This window comes from Pangasianodon hypophthalmus, chromosome 9 (genome assembly GCF_027358585.1).
Source record: "Pangasianodon hypophthalmus isolate fPanHyp1 chromosome 9, fPanHyp1.pri, whole genome shotgun sequence".
Lineage (NCBI taxonomy): Eukaryota > Metazoa > Chordata > Actinopteri > Siluriformes > Pangasiidae > Pangasianodon > Pangasianodon hypophthalmus.
The window spans coordinates 7,122,259-7,143,051 of NC_069718.1; the positions used below are offsets into that span (position 1 = coordinate 7,122,259).

The 20,793-nt window shown below is 38.9% G+C and overlaps 1 long non-coding RNA gene across 1 annotated transcript; it reads left to right on the forward strand.

The window, feature by feature from the left end:
• The first annotated feature begins 475 nt into the window (after positions 1–475).
• Positions 476–8,701, forward strand: LOC113547099 (uncharacterized). Its single transcript, XR_003404779.3, has 3 exons — positions 476–814; positions 2,532–2,990; positions 3,185–8,701. It is a non-coding gene; the product is annotated as an uncharacterized LOC113547099 (long non-coding RNA).
• The last annotated feature ends 12,092 nt before the right edge of the window (positions 8,702–20,793 follow it).

Here is a 20,793-nt window from a genome sequence, read left to right on the forward strand (position 1 = left end):
CGTGGGTTTTCATCAGTTCTGCTCAATTGCAAAATGTCTAAGAAGCTGTTGATGAAGCAGCTTGTTTTGATGATCAAGAGTCTGTATCATCTGTCCAGAGGGAAGGAGGGATTGATAACGGATGATGGTTAATTTCACTGACAACAAAACATGCATTGTTCATCTCTGCAAAGAGATCAAGGCTACCGGGTCTCAGCAAAATTTCCAGTCCTACTACTACTACTACTACTCAAAAACCACAAAAAAAAATACCTGAAACTAGCTCCAAAAGTTCTGGAATTGGAAAATGGAGACACATTTTTCTTAATTTTCTCAGGCTTTGCATGGGAAACAAGTTCACTGTGGTGCACACACATTTCTGATTTGCACTGAAATCTGAAATACATGGGTGTTGTCTACTCCATAATCCTCGTTTTGCCTTTTCCAAACTGTGCAATGGAAATTGTTCTGTAAATTGCAGATACACTGTCTTCATTCCACTTTCCCATGGTTTGCCTCAGATGGCTGTGAACTATTTTTAAAGTTGCCAGAAAAAACCACCACCCACATGCTTGCTTTTTCCACCCCACCCTTGTTTCAAAACCAGCCTGACTGGTGTAAAAACTGTGACAATGTCAACTCTGGGCACTCTAGTCCATTGCAGGACACCACACACATTCATGCACTTGTTCACACCTAGGGTCAATTTAGAGTCCACCTGCATGTTTTTGGGAGATCAGAAGAAACCAGACGAAACCCACATGGACAAGGCAGAAGCAGATGAGATTAATAATAAGGAAATGGAAATAAGTATAAGCAAAACAAGTTGCTAAAGGTGAGTGTTTGAAATGAACTCAACCATGCTTTTACATGCATGGATTGGACTGGTGTATAGATGACTCAAACTGTGTTTACTGGTCTTTGTTTTGCTCTTTTTCTAATTCCGACTTGATCTTTACACCACTTCAGACCGCACACTACTTTGTCAGAATATATCAATGACCAAAAAAAGAAGAAATTTTTTTACACACACATATATATATATATTATATATATTATATATATATATAAATTTTATCATATATATATATATATATTTTTTTTTTTCACCAAAACAAGATAGCTGTGGGGGTGTGGTTGAGCTGTGGATGGAGAGGAGGCAGGTTGAACCGGCAGGTAATGCGTGATGATTCTCACTTGTGCAGTTAGCTTATATAGTATAGTTGACTTATAGTTCATATAGTTGACTTATATGTGTCTGTTTGTAGTTTCAGGGCACTCTGTAACAAGCCAGAGAGCCGTGTGTGTGTGTATATGTACGTATATGTGAACAGTAAAATAAAGTCGCTGAAAAGTGAACGTGAAAGAGAGAAAGAAAATAAAGAGCACCTTTTGAGTTGTTGCAAGCCTTCTCCTATTTCTTCATTTCCATCCAAACCCAAAAGGGAATTGTTACACTGGTGCTGGAACCAGGGATTTGAGGAAGAATCGCCATCATGGAGTCTTCGCCACTTGCGGAGATCATCAGGACCCTCTTCAGCATCCACCAGAGCATCCTTAAGCTGTGTATGGAGCAGGAGCAGCGCTTCCAGACCTTGCTCCAAGCTCAGGTAGAGAACCTGCAGGTGCTACAGTGCCTGGTCCAATTGACGGGTACTCCAGCAGCAGCCCCGGCAGTCACCATGGCCATGCCCCACGCCATGCTCTCGAAAATGGGACCGCAGGATGTTTGTCAAGCTCTTCCAGTGTACTATGGAACCATGGGGCTGGCCCGAGTCACAGTGGGCAGTGTCGCTACTGTTGGTGAACCATCTTGCAATTGGTCGGCCGCACCCCTGAACAGCACCATCAGCACTTCTGCTCGCTAACACTCAGCGAGCTCAGCTGCCATTCACATTCGCCCAGCAGCTCCGAGACTTGTGCCAAAGATGGCTGCGCCAAGGATGTGGTTGACCTAGTGGTGCTGGAGCAGTTCATCACCTGACTACCACAGGGGATGGCAGAGTGGGTCAGTTGTTGGTCCTGAAAAGCCATAGGGTGCTTCTGTTCCATGTGGCTCATCATAATCCCTTGGCTGGGAATTTGGGGCAGGATAAAACACTGAAGCCTCTAATGGCTTATTTTTATTGGCTGGGAATTCGCGGAGATGTTTGCACATGGTGTGCAGCATGTTGCATATTGAGTCAACTGGTGAATCCGCCGGCCACCCCAAAAGCGCCATTGTGCCCTCTTCCATTAATCGAGGGCCCCAAAACTGATGAGTCGGTCTGTCCACACGGTGTCTAAATTTGACGCATATCCAATGCCTCGCATAGATGAACTGCTCAATCGGTTAGATGTGGATCGCCTGTATTTGACACTGAATTTAACTTTTAAGGGGTATTGGCAGATTCCCTTGACTCCAATATCTCATGAAAAATTGGCCTTTTCCACTCCATTTGGGTTACACCATTTTGTCACCCTTCTGTTTGGGTTGTTTGGAGCCCCAGCAATGTTTCAGCCAGGTAAAAGCGGTTTTGTTTTGTGACTTTTCTCTCCCTTTTGTTCTGCAGACTGATGTGTTGGATGGAGGGCTGGGAGCCATTTTGTCCCAGGTGGTGGAGGCAGAGGAGCACCTTGTTCTGTACATCAGCCGTGAGGGAGACCATTTACAGCACCATCTAGAAGGAGTGTCTGTCCATCAAGTGGGCAGTCCTCAACCTCTGATACTACCTGTTGGGGTGCCCTTTCACCCTGTGTTCCAATCACATCCTGCTCCAATGGCTCCACCACATGAAGGATGCCAACATGTGGATCACTTGTTGGCATCTGGCACTTCAACCATTCAAATTCAAGATGGTCCACAGACTGGCAGCACAGACGGTGGTGGCAGATTACCTCTCCTCTCAGGGGGGGGAGTCAGCTGCAGGCAAGACAGCTCCCTGGCCTGAGTTGGGCGGTGGGGGTATGTGGTGGCAAGGGTGTGGTTGAGTGTCAGCTGTGAATGGAGATGAGGCAGGTCGAACCAGAAGGTAACGCGTGATGATTCTCACCTGTGCCTTATTAGCCTGAGTTGACTTATGTGTGTCTGTTTGGGAGAAGGAAGCAAAACATAGGCAGGACATCAGTGAGAAAAGAAAGAAAAGGCAGAATGAAAAGATAGGCATTTAGTACAAATCAAAGAGAGATGACTGATGCTGCAGTGAGTTTGTCTTTGTATTTCCAGATGCCTGGACCTCCTCCCTATCCAGCCCCAGAAGGCTGACAAGAGCTGGCCCATGTCCCTCAACTGTCTGCTCAACCCTCTGCACCAGCCGAAGAAGAACCGCGGGGTGCTGTAGGAGGACTGGATGAAGGGGCTGACATGAAAAGTCATACCAGGTCCGGTGGCTCATTTCAATCCCTGACTCCTGAGACTGGTGAGAAACAAGAACCAGAGCTGAACCAGATGCCTTTGATCAAATTCCTGAACCAGATGGCTGGACAGGATGCTGGAGGTAGTAGAGTGCATCCTGAGGCTGTGTACATTTTTCAGCCATTTGAGTTGTCTGAAATAGACTCGATGGTCAAAGACATCATGTGTCCCAAAGTGAATGTAGATCAGTGCATCAAAGACTTGGAAGCTGTTGATGATATGGTCAATCTGACCAATCAAGAGTGGAATAAATTCATGGCTAGAGTCTTTGGGCTGAAATGGGAACAAGAAGTGAGCTGAGCATCCATGGGAGCCCAATGCAATTCGACACGCTGAGCATCGTCACATGAATTGGGACCACCTGATGAGACAAATCAAAGACACCTTCCTGCATTGGCTGAAAGAATAAAGACTATACCGAGCTGATGGATCATGCTGAAAGATCCCTGATGGACAAACAAAGTAAGACCCAGAACTCTCTTCAAATGGCACAACTTCAATTCTATCAAGACAATCAACAGTTTGGGAGAGGAAATGGTGGCTATCGAGGGAGGGCGTTGTTGAGGCTGAAGTGTTGGTTGAGGCTGTGGTCAAGGTAGAAGCACCTATGGTGCTTGTTATTGTGGCCAGCTAGGCCATTTTATAAGAGATTGTCCACAGTTGTTAGAACAACCAAGTTCCTAAATTCGAAGTTACAACACCTAGACAGACATTGGATGAGGTGGAGGAACAGAATGTCATAAACCAAAATTTGCAATTAACCATTGATTCTAAAACAGAGCCATTTATTGAGTTAACTGTTAAAGGTAAAGTAATTCCCTTTATGGTAGATACATGCTCAGTATTGTCTAAAACTGTGCTCCTTGTTCAGTTTTTATATTTACTGTTGGGTGTCAGGTGCCACTAAATTAGGGTCCAAATTGATTGGTCATAAGTTCGTAGTTTCCAAATGCTGTCCTGTTAAACTTATGGGAAGAGATTTGTTAACAAGGTTTAATATTCACATTTCATGCCATTTCAATGAAATTGGTCTATTTTCATTGTGTCATCCTAGCTTGTGTTTTTACTCATGGAACGTCACGGACTGTGTTACATCCCGGTCCTTGTATTCCAGGGTAGCACAGAGGGATGGGAATTTTTGCATTGCACTAGTCTGTTCCTCCACACTGGTCCTGATGCCACTTATGAAAATTATTGGTTTCCAGGGTCTTCAAATGAAAGTTTGATAATTGGTGATATATTTCAGAGTGATCAGTTTATTGGCACACCTGTAGAACTCAACCGTGAGCAGCAATCTCTATTTAGGGTTGAAGAGAGTGTACCTCACATGGCTAAAAAAGGAGGCAGTTGGAAGGAAGTTGGCAAGTGGATGAAGAGTGTGTTAGCATGTAGGGATTAGATAAATGAGGGTGCCATTAGTTTTTCACCATCTTTACAAACAAAGCGCTTTTCTAACTAGACAGGATGTATGTGTGGGGTCTGATGCATCAGCAGTAGAAACATTTCCATTTTTAGACAGAATCCCAACAAAATTGTGGTCCAAAGAATTGTTTGATATTGGTGTGATGAAAAACAGTCAACCATTGCAGGTGGATACCAAATCGAATTATAGGCCTTATAGACCACAGTATCCTCTTTCAGCTGAAGCTGAACAAGCTGAACTTTTAAAGAAGGGAGCAATTTCTCCCTGTACACACTCCCCTGTTTCCAGCCCTTTGTTAGCATTAAAAAAGGATAATGGTAAATACATGACGGTGCAGGATTTAAGACTTAATTAAATTTAAGTAAATGAGGCTATTTTTACATCTGTACCTATTATTCTAAATCCTGCTACAATTTTATCTGAGATCCCACCCACATCTCAGTATTTTTTATTTATTGATTTTTTTATTTATTGATAGACAGTAGTTACTACTTCAATTTTTGTTTTAATGGTAAGCGCTACCAATGGATGATGACAAGAGTTTTTACTGATTCCCCAAATTTCTTTACCACACAATTACTACAAAATTTAGAGTCATTTGTAGCACCTGCTGGTAGCACATTGATCATTTATGTAGCTAAGCGTCCATTGGCAAGCCCCAGTAAAGAAGCCTGTTGTCATGATACTGAGGCACTGCTAATATTTCTTGCTGAAAATGGCCATAAGTGCACACGTGACAAGTTGCAACGGATTAAACAATCTGTGAAATATTTTGGTCATATTATTTCCAATAAATATAGACAGATCAACCCAGCTAGGATAGTTTCAATTTCTAAGTTACTCAAACCTCACACCAAGAAGCAGGTTATGTCACTTCTTGGCATGTTAAATTATTGTTGTGCTTGTATACCTGATTATGCAGAAATCTCCCAACCATTATCAGATCTAGCTCACAAATACCCCATTCAGATGAATGTTCCAGTAATATCGACAGAAGAAGCCACAGCTATAACACCTTAAATCTGCCTTAGCCTGTTCTCCTTGTCTGGGTAACTCAGATTATGCTAAACCCTTTAGATCGAACACCAGGTAACTAACATTTCAGAATGCTTTATTTTTGTTACAAAATGTGACTATACACAAGGGCACCACTTTAAATCCAGCAACTCCTCTCCCCACCATTGAAGACAGTGTGCCACAGTTCTATTTGACGGTACTGGACATAATATCTAATACGACCTGACTTGAGTGACATTCCTAATCTAAATTCTGACTGCATTTATTTTGTTGATGGTTCTAGTCTGAGGTTGTCTGATGCTTTACTGTCATTTGCTTATGCTGCATGTGATCAACATTCAGTTGCATTTAGAACATTGCTGACATGATTCTGTGTCACGTGGAAATGCATTAGCTGACTTGCAGACTGTGCAGACACATGATACACACACTCTGCTGGTACAGCCAGATGTCAATCTCACTGATCTAAATGAGTTACCTCTCTTACAACAAGCTGCTATGATACAGGAACTGAAACTGTGGAAAGCACACTGCAGAGAGGACCCAAAATCAGACACATGGCTGGATGATCAGAACAGACCAGCCATTCCAAAAACTATATACTTCCCATATTTGGCAAAACTCACTCATGCCATGGACCACGTATCTAAGGGAGGTATGCTAGACTTGGTAAATAAATACTGGTACGCACCTAGCTTTTCAACTTTTGCAACACAATTTTGTGATGTTTACAAACAAACATTGGTAATATTCTTCAGAGTGCACATCCCGCACCTGATGCACCTTTTGAGCATCTATTGATGGATTTCATTGAACTTACTCCTGCTCAAGGATACAGCTATTGTCTAGTAATAGTTGACATGTCTCTCTTGCAGGAGACAAGATGCACTTACAGGCTAAACACTTCATACATGACGTCATACGTGTGAAGAACATGATGGTGAGGAAGATAGGAGGTGGCACTTTTCTTAATATATGATAATCACGTTTGCCTTGCACCTCTGGGTTTGAGGGTTTAAATCCCACCTCTGTCCTGTGTGTGAGTGTAGTTTGCCGGTTCTCCCCGTGCTTTGGGGGTTTCCTTCAGGTACTCTGGTTTCCTCCTCCACTCCAAACACATGCATTGTAGGCTGACTGGCATTTCCAAATTGCCTGTAGTGTGTGATTGTGTGTGGGTGTATGTGTGATTGTAACCTGCAATGGGTTGGCACCTCATCTACAGTATCCCCTGCACTGTGCCCCGAGTTCCCTGCAATAGGCTCCAGGCTCCCCTGAGACCCTGTGTAGGACAAGTGGTACAGAAAATGGATGAATAATCAGTGTACTCAGTCATCCAATAGGATGTTGAGTTCCATGTTCTTTACTAAATGAATAAAAATAACTATGAAATGTATAATTCATAAATGTAAACATATATACTCTGTCTCAACTCTCATAGCACTCTGAGGCAAGGTACAGTTGGTAACGTAAGAGAAGCTACCCAGGCTCGTGAGCAATTGCTGATTAAATAAAATATTTACTTGAGCACATTGAAGTGTTTGGTAGTAATTTCTCATTTTACAGGTGAATTTCCACCACACAGCATAATTATTATTTAAAGTTGTTGGATATCTATGTGTGAAATGGATATAAGCCTGATTAATTCAGTTTATAATAAAATGTAGACTCTCCCTTTTCACTTCTGGTGGTAATGTTTTAATGTTGGTTGAGATTGCTGCCAAAAACAAAACAAAACAAAACATATTTCTCCCAGGCCACTACGCAAATGCTAAGAAGGGAACAAAACTGATATCTTCTGTTTTCCCCATTGTAGCCAATTACGGAGAGCACTGAACTCCTTCTTAGGATGAATGTCTGAATATTTGAGTGCTATGGTAGCAAAAACACTGTTTAGGAAATCCCAAAGTGCAAACTGGACATTGATGTTTACTGAAAACCAAGTCATGCAGATCAGTATTTGGTATTTAATTCTCACACTGTGCACACCACGTGGCAGGTGAAAATGTTCCAACCTGCTCTTACTGTCTGCTCTCAACCTGTTTTTAATGTCAACTGACAGTAAAAGATTTAAAAGGTCATAGTCATTATTTAAATTGTCACTAGGTCCAACACACCAACAACTAAAGAGTATGAACACAGTGACTGAAATTGCAGTGGCAGAGGGTTGTGAAAAACTCAGGAGGATTTTTAGCAAACATTGAATCATGGTATGTTTTGTTAAAAATAAAAGAAAAAAAAAAGAAGAGACACCAAATTACAGGAAGAGCAACCAAAGTCTGGTTGAATGTCCAGGATTGTATAACAGTGAAATAAAATGTCCCAAGACAGGAGAGCAAAGTGCTCAGGTCAAGACACTATTTTCTACCTACAACTCAAGAACAAGGGATACTATTTTAAGGAGAGTAATACACACATTCTGTACCAAAGTGACACTCATGAAAAGTGGAGGAGTACACATCTGAGACGTCATATATCAGCTACTTACAGTGGTGTAAAAAAAAAAAAAAAAGTTCAGCAGTTTCACCAGTGCACATCTTTGGACCCAAATGTCTCATCACTCTCACATAGTCTTGTGAATCACGCACAGTGCAGGTTTAAATGTCGGGGATTTTCCTCCATTCACTAGACATAATGAAATCCCTCGAATGAGCCAAGGTCTCTATGATATAAAACACAACTGTAAGCACCTAGACATAATACTATGAGTCAGTGATCATATATCAATTGACTAAAGCCCAGTACAGACAAAATAATTCTGATTGGAGTGCAAGTAGTTCCAGCACTGCTTGCGTTGGCCTTTTATTTAAATGTTTTTTTTTTTTTTTAATTCTTGGTTTAAAAGTTCAGCCACTTTAAACAATGTCCTTCTTGCCCTTATAAAGGATTAGACTGAGGCATGCGAGCACAATGTTATTCTTATAAATCACACTAAGGACTAAGATAGCCGTTATTTTATTTATTTATTTATTTATTTTTGGCTTAGCACTTTCTAGATCTGGGCAGAGCCTTACCAGTATGTGGTATAACATTTTAGAGATGCCTGTATGGAATGTGAATGAGTATAATAAGTAAAATAAGCAAATAAGTTGTATGTTTTGCATGAACACTTTTATTGATTATTAAGCTGATTATTACCAAAATAGCAAGCTAAAGTGAATTTAGGTGGCTGTGACTTAAATCATCAAACAGCAGCTTTCTACATGGCTAAACAATTACAGTTTCAGTGCAACACAATACAGTAAATACTCTACAAATAAAAAAGAATATGTACAGACCAGCACCAGAATGAACTAGATGGCTTTATTGTGTGAAGCTAAGCAAACTTACAGTGTACATTATATTACAAACACACATGATACTAGATCACATTCAGGCTGTTCGTCTACTGTGGACAAATTTCACAGTAGAAACATGATTTGTGTGTTATTTCACTGTAGTGTCTATTTTTTGCTTTATCTTTCAGTTATTAGTATTCATGACGTATCCCTTCTGCATTGATGATAAGTAATAAACCAAGCAGGATGTCATTTCCAGGTCAGTGTGAAAGTGATGATGTCAGCCACGCAGAACACGACATGACTCAAAGCATTTTACCGCTCTGCAAATTTTATATCTTGTAGCTATGTAAAAACAAAACACCGCAAATAGAGTTTGTTACGGTAGAATGATTTGCATAGCAAATGATGGGGAAGCAGCTTAGCTGAGTAATTTGGATACGAATTTGAATTCTTTTCCGGCTAAGAGTGGATAAGTGACTTCCTGTAAAATGCTTCAGCAGACTCGTATGCGATATTTTAAGAGAGAGTCATAACATGACCTTTCTCCAGCACCTCAACATATATTTGTACATAAAAAGCACAAGATGTTAAGTAGCAATAGATATAATTCTTATTTTCAATTTAACATTTCACAGACTGTAGGTTTGTCAGAAGTCACAACTCACTGTTATTGTAGTTATTATATTTATTCTTGAGCACTTATAGTTGTTAGTCTATTTAATAGTCTATTAAACAAGTCAACCTATTAATAACATCTACTAAGACCTAAGGTCTTCTTCTTGGCAGATAGTTCAGCCATAAACAGCTCTAAATAGCTCAGATGTTATTGTACACGTAAATAATGAGCCTAATATATGACTAAAAGAATTATGATCACTGAAAAATCCGTACATGAGGGAGTTCACAGAGGTCACTTTGCATTTAAAAGGGTCTCTGGATGCAAAAATTTTGAGAAACATTACTGTAGGTAAAAAGTATCATTAGCTGGAAGTAATAATAATAATAATAATAATAATAATAATAATAATGAACATCTAAGTACTTTGTGTTTGTTTTTTTCATGTCTCTATTAAAATAATTTAAAGAACTACCAGGAGATGATTGGACAACATGATACACTCTCCCACAAAACAAGCTAGAAGGGATAATAGATAATAAAAGATAAAAGATAATGCGGTACTGCTGGCAGTATCTTCCTGGGAGTGTCTTTCCTGGATGGAAAGTTATTTTCTCCAGGTAAATGAAAACAGATATTGTTCTTTTTGGTCCAGCCCAAATCTAGAACCTGTATAATAAGGAAGGAATAACACACGATGGACCGTGCTGCCATATGAAAATAATGCACACCGAGGTGGTGTGATGTTATCTGCTGCAAAGTGGTCCATAGTGTGTTATTTCTCTTATACCACAGCGGTTTGCCAATGATTACATTTTTTATTTATCAATGAACAAGACATCATGCTTTAGAGCCATATAGTAACATTTAATGTTGTGGAACGTCCATAAGACAAACTAGTTCCTGTTATCACTTACATTATAACAAACATAAACAGTAGTTTCCTCACCAGCCTCTCATTCTTAATTACCTTAATTCATACTTAATTACCGTTACCACACTGGACTTATACTCAACATTTGTCATTCCACTGCACTTCAATTAACTTCACACCTGATCTAAACTATCATCTTCACTGGTACATTTCCTGCATTATTTGTATGTTTACTTATTCATTTTTAATTCATTGATTCACTTTTGAATTCACTTTTTTGATTCATTTTTGTGTGTATATATATATATATATATATATATATATATATATACTGTATAGGTATATATATATTTTATTTTCTTCTTTCTTTCTTTCTTTCTTTCTTGAGAGCAATTGTAACATGGCAAAGCAATTTCCCTCTGGAATTAATAAAGTTCTTTGAATCTTGAATCTTGAATCTTGAATTCTCTTTCTCTTGAGGTTAATGAGACAAAAAAAATCGGAGCTTGTCATGTTACAAAGAAACCAGAAAGTATAAAGTCCTCTCTCATGAAGACCTTCCCTGTCTTGCTGGGAAACTTTTCAAAGCAATGTAACTGTTACAAAGTGCTATAAATTTTCATAAACCAAAAGCTTCTGCTTTTTTCGCCATTAACGATGATTTGTTTTTCTTTGTTAAACAACACATTTAAAAAAAATCTGCTTATTATTAGTCTTAAATTATGTGGCCCTTCTGCCATACAGGTCCCTGCGTACTATAGTTACAGCTGGAACTTTTTCGATCTTTTTATAGCTTTTTGATTGTATAAAGAAGACACCTGCATCTGTTGCAAGTGTACGTACAGAATTTTCCTACATCATATGCTGATACAAGCTGACAGGAAATAGTCTGCGGGCAGAAAACTAGCACTTGATTGGAATTCCATGTTCACTCGGTGTTTTCTTAGGTTATGTTTTCAAACTCTGGTTTCTTCCAGGAACATATGTATTTATTTTGAGATCATGTATAGTCATGCACACACGTGAACTCCTTTCAACTCATCATGTGACTTCTAATGGCAAACTGGTTGTACCAGAACTAATATAGGGATTTCACAACAATGGGGTGAATACTTGTGCAAGGCACTGTAAGCAACTGGATTTATCTGAGTGCAAGATTTTCATGTCCAAACCTGAGTAAAGTTCATCCAGTAACAGTTCATCTGGAACTCTTCCATGCACGTAACTGATCTTTGCCAATATTTTCCAAATATCGTGTGGGCTGAAGAATTTTATTTCTGACATTTACGTTCCTTTTGAATGACTCCTTTGGCTATGTGTAAATTCCTACTGCTCTGACGTCTGCTGCCTTTTCTGAGGTTCTCAGCGTATGAGTGATTCAGTAAAATTTTTACCCAAGCTCAAACACACACTGAGGTTTTCTTGAGGAGAGAATCTTGCAGTGATCTCTTAGCAACACTTTGGTGACACTAAACTTCTGTTGAAAGAGCTGTGTAATGGAGTTACATAATATTTCTGAATGAAACAGGTTCAGGATTTTCCCTCAGTGCTAGCTGAGGTTGGTAGAGAGGGAAGTGGAAGTAACAAATGGGACTGTAGAGTAATAAATGTATATTTTTATTATCTGTGCATGCATTGTGAAAGGTCAGAGACATTTAAAGGCAGGCAAAGGTCATTGTATTTTGACACTGGAAAGCAGCAAGACTGCAAGTCAAATACAAAGATACAAATGCTAAAGTTGGGTCATGAGATTGCACAAAATCCAACAAGGTCATCCTTGCTTGGTCAAATTTCTCATAAGATCAGGTCAGTTTTGATTTCTTTCAAAGTGAATAACACTTTAGAGCTAGATCTTATGAATGCCTCGTCTGCCTGTGAAATACTCTGAGTTAAAAACCCCACTTTTAATAAATAGTAAAGATTCATTTCAAGGCTCCATTGAATTGAGAAGCTTATCAAACACTTTAGAGATGATATGTGGCCTTTGCATATCATGAATTGACAAACTGAGGAGATCTGATGCACAGGAAGGCCTTCCAGGGGGATGAGATGCTTCTCTGCTTATTAAAAGGCTGCATAGGAAAATGAGCTTGGATAAAGCTAATCATATATCATATATAATCATGATTTTGCCTAACCATGTAGGCAAATTTAAACCCACAGAGTAACTAGATTCTCAGTATGACCGTAGCTGAGATCAAAGCTTCCTCATATTTCCTCCTTCTTTTTACTTCCTTCTTCCCAGTGTGGCCAGCACATGTTAGTGGAGAATGGCCAGACTGGTTTGAGCTGACAGGAAGGTTACGGTAACTGAAATAATCACTCTTTACAACAGTGGTGAGCAGAAAATATGAGGTCTCATTACCCTTACATGAGCAAGACTTCAGTCCAACTGTCACATTTCCTCTCTAGCAAGAATAGGAAGTGAAAGTGAGCAGAATTTCCTCTAACGATTACAAGAAAAAAAAACCCACACCGCTTCTACTGTTATGTATCACAGCACATGCTGACTGAGTGTGGTGAACGCAGGACAAACGTGTTTCTGTGAGTCAGCGTGGGCCCAACTTTTACATTCCTTTATGAAGAAAATCACTTCTCTCATATCTGTGTGAGAATGTGTGAACGAGAGATAAAGGACAGGAAACGTCGCAGATAGAAGTAGCTGAGTCTCGCGATAAGTGATTATGTGGCTGCTTTTGCTGTGACGGGATGAATCTATGAGCAGAGGTAAAAGAATGTCGCCCAGAATATAGTGGCCCTATCACATGCATGATTATGACATTTTTAAAGTGAAATACAGAACACTCAACAAAGTGGCACGATATAAGAAAATAAGAAAGACAAAGAGTTTAACAGTGTATATATTGTGCCACTAATTCATAACTATATGAAGTGAAATTTGCAAACTCTATATTTAAAATTTCATTTAGCAAATGTAACAGAAATGTCTGCTTTACTGTTAATTATCCTAGCTGCCATGGGTCTCTTTCAACATGCTTACATAATAGGCTATCAAGAGCATTGATCTGGCAGCATATAAGGGATTAGGCTTAGTCCACACTAAGCTGATCAGAAACATGGCTGTGGTATAAATAAGGAATAAAACACTTGGAGGCATGCTGTTAAAATGGAATAATCAACAGAGGGGCAGTGTGATGCGGCCCGATGCAAATTGAGTTACTGTTACCACCCAGAGGTTGACGTGGTTTATTCCTCTTATACCACAGAAATTCCACTGCACTTTTTTCTTTTTATAGATACATTTGTAGGGTATGTGAGATGGGTAAGTTCCATCCATTCTCTGTACCGCTTATCCTAGACAGGGTCGTGGGGTGACCTGGAGCCTATGCCAGGGAACTCGGGGCGCAAGGTTGGGGACACTCTGGACAGGGTGCCAACCCATCGCAGGGCACAACTGCACACACACTCACACACTAGAGACAATTTAGAGATGCCAATCAGCCTACAACGCATGTCTTGGGACTGGGGGAGGAAATCGGAGTACCCAGTGGAAACCCCCGAAGCACTGGGAGAACATGCAAACTCCACACACTCAGGGTGGGGGCAGGAATCGAACCCCCAGCCCCGGAAGTGTGAGGCAATAGTGCTAACCACCAAGCCGGGTAAGTTAGTACTATTAAATAAAATATAAGAAGTATCATTATTTTTTAAATAATAATAATAATAATAATGATAATAATAATAGATCTATTAAATGGGGCATCAGTCCAATGAACAAAATAATCTCCGAATGAGATACGACTTGACGTTGTTTACATCACCAAGATAAGAAATAATAATAATTTGAGTTAGATCAAATTAAGTGAATCCTTGAATTTGTGTGAAGAGAGAAACACACGTAAAAAAACACACAAAATTTAATAATAAAATCAATGTACACAATATATGATGATGGACATTATATGTAGTGAATATACCTGATAGATAAGACAGCTGGATAATGAGTGGAACAAAGCAGAATGACGCAAACACAGAGTGCAGGCAACTGTTTGGATACTGTTATGTAAATTGGGAAAAACAGTGGATCTACTGAACATAATACATTAATTTTTAGCTAAACTGTCATTCCAACAGTGAAGAAGTTGCATAGAGAAGCTTTGTAGTTACATTCCAGTGGTGTCTCTTTGGTTGGTCCTAATCTGTGAAGCGACTTCTGCGTAGTCTGTCATGGCATCAATAGAGCCTGCAGAGAGAGAGAGAGAGAGAGAGTCCTGGAACTCAGTGTTGCACAGTTCATGCAGAACATAGTTTCATGTCACAGATCACAAATGAAGGTTTATGACATTGTGAAATATTTATGACAGATTTCAGCAGGAAGCCTTAGTTGAGTTTGCTTGTCCTTAGACAGGCGTTTGTGATTCACTGTGCACAATAGTTCAATGGAGATTGCACTGAGATTGCACTGCTGCTTCTGCATCTTGCCACAGTGGAGACTTGGCTGTGATTGATGCAGGCTTAGCCAGTCAGAGTCAGAAATACACCTCTGAAGTTGATGATCAGAGATTCAGGTGGATGGAAATCTAATGACCAACTCACAGATGTTTGTGAATTTATGGGATTTATACTGAAAAGTGAGGCAGTGGGTCAGTGTTCCTGACTCTCCTTATTCAGTGCTGCTGATTGGTTGTTTTTCAAAGAGAAGTCTAGCCTCCTCCCCACATCATTAACTGTCTAGATCATACATCTGTAGTGTTGTGATCATAAACCTGTAGTGTTGTGATCATAAACCTGTAGTGTTGTGCATTCACAGAAGTGCCCAGCATGATTTGACAATGCATTTGATACCAAACATAACCTAGCTGTTGAGTTCTTTATAAAAAGTTATTCTACTGACTTGAAATGATCTTTCTGTCCCCAAATTTGGTCCCAGTGGTGAAGAATCAAGAATCCAGAATGGTTAACATTCACACTGGTTGGCCTGTGGAAGACTGCTGATTGAAAGACTGATACTTTTCAGTTCCTTTACTCCAAATAACCACAACTGAGTTTCCCAAAAGTATTGTAACATTAAGATCATCTTAAGTGGAAGAGAAAGAGTGTTCATTGTGACGCTTGCTCTAATTAAGGTCTATTTAAGGATGATCTTTGCACCTGATGCTTTTGGGAAACTCAGCCCATTGTGGTTAATAAAAAAAGGGTGGGAAATGGATCCTTTGGCAATGACTAATATGGAAGTTTATTCTGACTTTAATCAGGAGAAGGATGAAATGATACATGCAACATGGCTCAGACTGTTACATTTACATTTACATTTACATTTATGGCATTTGGCAGATGCCCTTATCCAGAGCGACTTACAATAGTTACAGAAGAACTCCATGTTCTCAAAAGTTTGTGAGTTTATTTAATATAACCTGGCAGGAGGTCAGTTCTGAAGAGTTTTTTTTCTTGTTTATGCTTGAAGTGGATATGATGTATCTAAATGCCTCTAGACAGTGTCACTACTCGTGTAGTTTATCTAGTATGCTGGATTTGTTATAACTAGAACTTTTTCCCCTCATTTGGAGATGAAAATATTATTTACTCTGCAGGCTCTGGCTCAGCACTTGTTTGGAGCTTGCGGTGTTTTTTTTGGAACTGTGTTTTTACTTGTTAGTCTGAGCTGCAGGACCTTAAAGACATGTTTGACCTGTTCAAAAGGCTTGTAAATATACTTCCTCCTCTTTGGTACAACCTAGTACATCTGAATTCCAACTTCATTCTTGTAAATTGTGTCACTTGTGAAATGATGGCATCATGGCACAGGTGAAATAGTTGTGATTTATGTGACGGTCAATTCTACACCTTCAACCACACATCCACACCCACACACATACTTTTTATGTTTTCTTTTCTTTGGCTATGGAAAAATATCTATTAATATATATTAGTATAGTAGTAATATAGTATGTACATTGCACATTTAAAAAGTGCCTTATAGTCTATTCAAAGAACAAACAAAATCAAACAACAATACATTTCACAATAAAGCATAAACAAAGATATGTTTAAAAAACAAAATATATAAGGAAAAAAGTATTCAGACACCACAAATCACCAGCATTTGTTGTAAAGTGCTTCAGGATGTCTATGGGAAAAAGTAATTCTCTCTTTACAGTATTTTGGTTCAATTTTGCTCCATTTCTCTTAGCAAATCATGTAAATTCCCCGAGGTCATGAGCATCCCTCTGATGGACTCACAATTTCAAAATTCTCCATAAATTATTACTGGTATTCAAGTCTCTATGTTTGCTGTCATTGTCCTGTTGAAATGTTCATCATCTCTCTAGATTCAGTTTCTTGGCCAATGAGATTAAATTCTCCTCTAATACTTCCTGGTACATTGCTTTATTTATGTTGCCTTTGATGTTGTATAATGCCCCAGTACCATTTACAGAGAAACAGCCCCATATCGTCATGCTCCCACCACCATGCTTCACTGTGGGTATGAGGTTTTTGGGATCATATGCACAACCCTTCTTTTGCAAACATGACAAGCTGAGTTATTTCCAAAGAGCTCCATTTTTGTTTTGTCTGACCAGAGAATATTGTTTGAAAAGAGTTCTGATTTGTCTAAATGCTTTTAGATTTGCATCTTTTTTTTTTATAGCAGAGGAGTTTTGTGTGAGGTGTGGGAATAGAGATGATTGTGGTGCAGTTCCATGCTTATTATTCTCTGTGTAACTGTTGTTCCTGCTGCTTTCAGGTAGTCCTGCAATTCTTTTCTGGCTTCTCTCTTACACTGCTTATCATCAGTCTGAGAGCACTTTGTGGAATCCTGTGTGGCACACCTGTCTGGGGATTCATGATCTTTCTATCTGCATGTTATCAAACCGGTTGTACCAACAGTGTTGTTCAAGGTCTTTGCTATAACTGTAGCTTTTTCTATTGGCAGTGTCTTTTATAATGACACCAAGTGCAATCTGCACAAGATTTTTATTTTTATTTTTTCAGCATTTGTTTCTAGAACTTGACTTATTTTTATGCACAATGTACATATATAGATTTTAATGTAGTTTCTGAATTCTTTTTTTGTTTTTTTGTTTTTTTAAACACATCTTTTTTATGCTTATGAAAATGTTTGTTAATATTTACAAGTCAAAATTAAAGAACATAAAAGCCAGATATAGATATATAAATAATCAAAATGTAGTGTAAAGTGTGGTTTAAAAGTGCCAAAGGCATAAGAAAAGAGAAGCATTTTTAGTTGGGATTTAAAAATCTTTGAGCAGCACAAAGTGCTGAATGAAGCCTCATCATGCTTGGTTCTGCTTCTAGGCACTGCAAGCTGACTGCTCCCAAGTGATCCCAAGTGATCCAAGATGTATTTGGATCCAAAGTGATTGAATGATTTGTAGACAAGCAGCAACACTTTACAATCAATTCTGTAAGTAACTGGCTGAAAGGGTAGGGATTTTAATAACGGAGTAAAATACTCAGTTTTCTTTGTCTTGGTGATCATTCTACATGCTGCATTTTGATTAAGGTTTGGCTGTCTCATGGTATGTTGTAGGCAGTTCAGTAAGCAGACTGTTGTAAGAATCTGATCTGAGAGATAAAGGCAGGGTTAACTACACTAGGTCCTGTTTAAATCATATTTTTAAAAATATTTCTGAGACGATGGAAAGCTGATTTTGTCATTGCTTTAGTTTGAATGCTGAAAAACAGGAAAACAACCAACACCTTGACACAAAGCAGAGTATTATTTTCCTCTAACAGAACATTCCCTAAGGTTATACCTCTTATACCTTTTTTTATTTTTAAAATCCATTTTTGAACATTTATAGTTACATTAAATGTTATGGAACATCTGTGAAATACAGTAGTTCCTTTTATCACTGATGTTATAGCATCTGTAAATGTTCCTTTACCAGCCTCTCTTTTACAGTTAATAAGACAAAAAACCTCTTCTTGTCATGTTACAGAGAAACCGGAAAGTGCTGAAAACACATGGCTTTGTTAAGCTTTTTTTCTAGATGTTCTAAGGGCATTTTTATATAACACTCTTACCACATTGCTGCATAAACTTCCTCCCACAGAGTTGCATAATATTCCTACCACACTACTGCAAGACTAATAGTTATACACTGACACACACATACATGTTACAGGGGATGGTAATGCAAACAGTATTTTTTCATTTTACTACATGCTGAATTCTCAAAAAGGATTGGTCAGAAGGTCTTGATTAATTTTCTGTAATGGCGGCTTTGACAATATTGCAGCAGTAATTCAAATCACAGGTTTATTTTAATGTATATTTTAATTCTTCTAATTCGTCACATTAGCAAATGTGCTGTGGTATAAGAGGAATAAAATACTTCAGGGTGGAAAAAAATGCACGTCGGGTTGTAACAGTAACTCTGTTTCGAGTCAGGCTCCATCATACCACCTTGTTGTTGATTATTTTCCTATAACAGCATGCCAAGTTGTGTTTTATACCTTACCTATAGCTTATAGATGCAATTTGTAGTCAAAGTCACTGATTGCGGCTCATCTACTACATGCATCAATAAAAAGAGACGTGATCTAGAGCTACATCTAGCGTATATTAGCAGATTCTGCTAATGCACTGTATGCAGGATTTGAAATTAGTTCTGTAGCTCATCAGTTGCAGTGGCTATTACCAACCCCTCCACCACCTTTTCCATTAGCCATCAATGATCTCTAGTTTTGAATTCAAATCTAGTTTCAAAATTCAAAATCGATCAGGAGAGGGGTACAAAAGAATTTCCAAAACATTAGATGTACCATGGAACAGCGTGAAGGCCACCATCAACAAGTGGAGAAAATGGGGCACCACAGTGACATCACCATGAACAGGATGTCCCTCTAAAATTTACAAAAGAACAAGACAAAAACTTACCAGGGAGGCTGTCAAGAGACCAATGGCAACATTAAAGGAGCTGCAGGAATGTCTGTTAAGGACTGGCCAGTCTGTGCATCTGACAACAGTCTTCACATGTCTGGGCTATAGGGTAGGGTGGCTAGATGGAAGCCCTTTCTAACAAAAAAAAAACAAAAAAACATCCAAGCTGTCTCAATCACCCTAAAACATGTAGCAAAATGTGTTATGGTCTGATGAAACCAAGGTAGAACTTTTTTGGCATGATTCTAAAAGATATGTTTGGTGTAAAACAAGCCAGCTTACCACCCAACGCACACCATACCCATGGGGAAGCGTGGTGGTGGCAGCATCATGGTATGGTGCTGCTTCTCTTCGGCTGAGACTGGGGCTCTAGTCAAGATGGAGAGAATCATGGATAGCTCCAAATCCCAATTTATTTTAGCACAACACCGGCAGGCCGTGGATCGACAGCTGAAGATGAAGAAAGCACAACAATGAGCCAAAGCATAATCCAAGTCAACAAAGGTATGGCTTCAGAAGAGGAAGATCAACATTTTGGAATGTCCCAGTCACAGCCCAGATATAAATCCTATCAAAAACCTGTGGAATGACTTGAAGAGGGCTGTGCACAAGACATCCCCTTGCAGTTTGACAGATGTGGAGAATTTCTTCAAGGAAGAGTGGAACAAAATTGACAAATGAAGATGTGCTAACCCGGAAGACTCTTACCCAAAAACACAGATTGCTGTATTACAAGCAAACGGAGCATGAAAATCTCTTATTTAAGGGGTGTGCACACTTACTATACAACCAGGTTATTGTAAGTTTTTTCCTTTTTTTTTTCCTAGATGATTTATCTCGGTTTCATGTTTTATTTAAAAAAAAAAAACCCTGCATTTAGACTTTTTTTATTTCCACTGTATGACCTGTCTGCCACATTATGATGACGCATATGATCCTTTCTATTTAATGTACCAATGTCATTTTAATTTTTAGTTTCTACTTGGGTCTTGTGGTGACTGTTTGACCTGGTCCTTTCACACTAACATGTTGCCATTTTTGGTCCAAGATATATATTTTTGCCATATTTTTAAGCACAGGATGTGTTCAGTGACATATAAAGTATGCAAGTGTATGAGTATGCGTCTGGATAAAAAGGTATTTTGGGAAGGGAAATTTTCATTACATCTGAGTACAGTTTTAAATTCTGTGTGTCTCTGTGTGTCTCTCATGCATAAATATATGAATGAGAAACAATCAGCTGCTAAATATGATCACTCAAAATTTCACTGCTTGTGCCAGGCCTGGATATAAATATGGAAACGTGTTGAGAAAAACTTCTAGAAAATGAACAACAATAATCA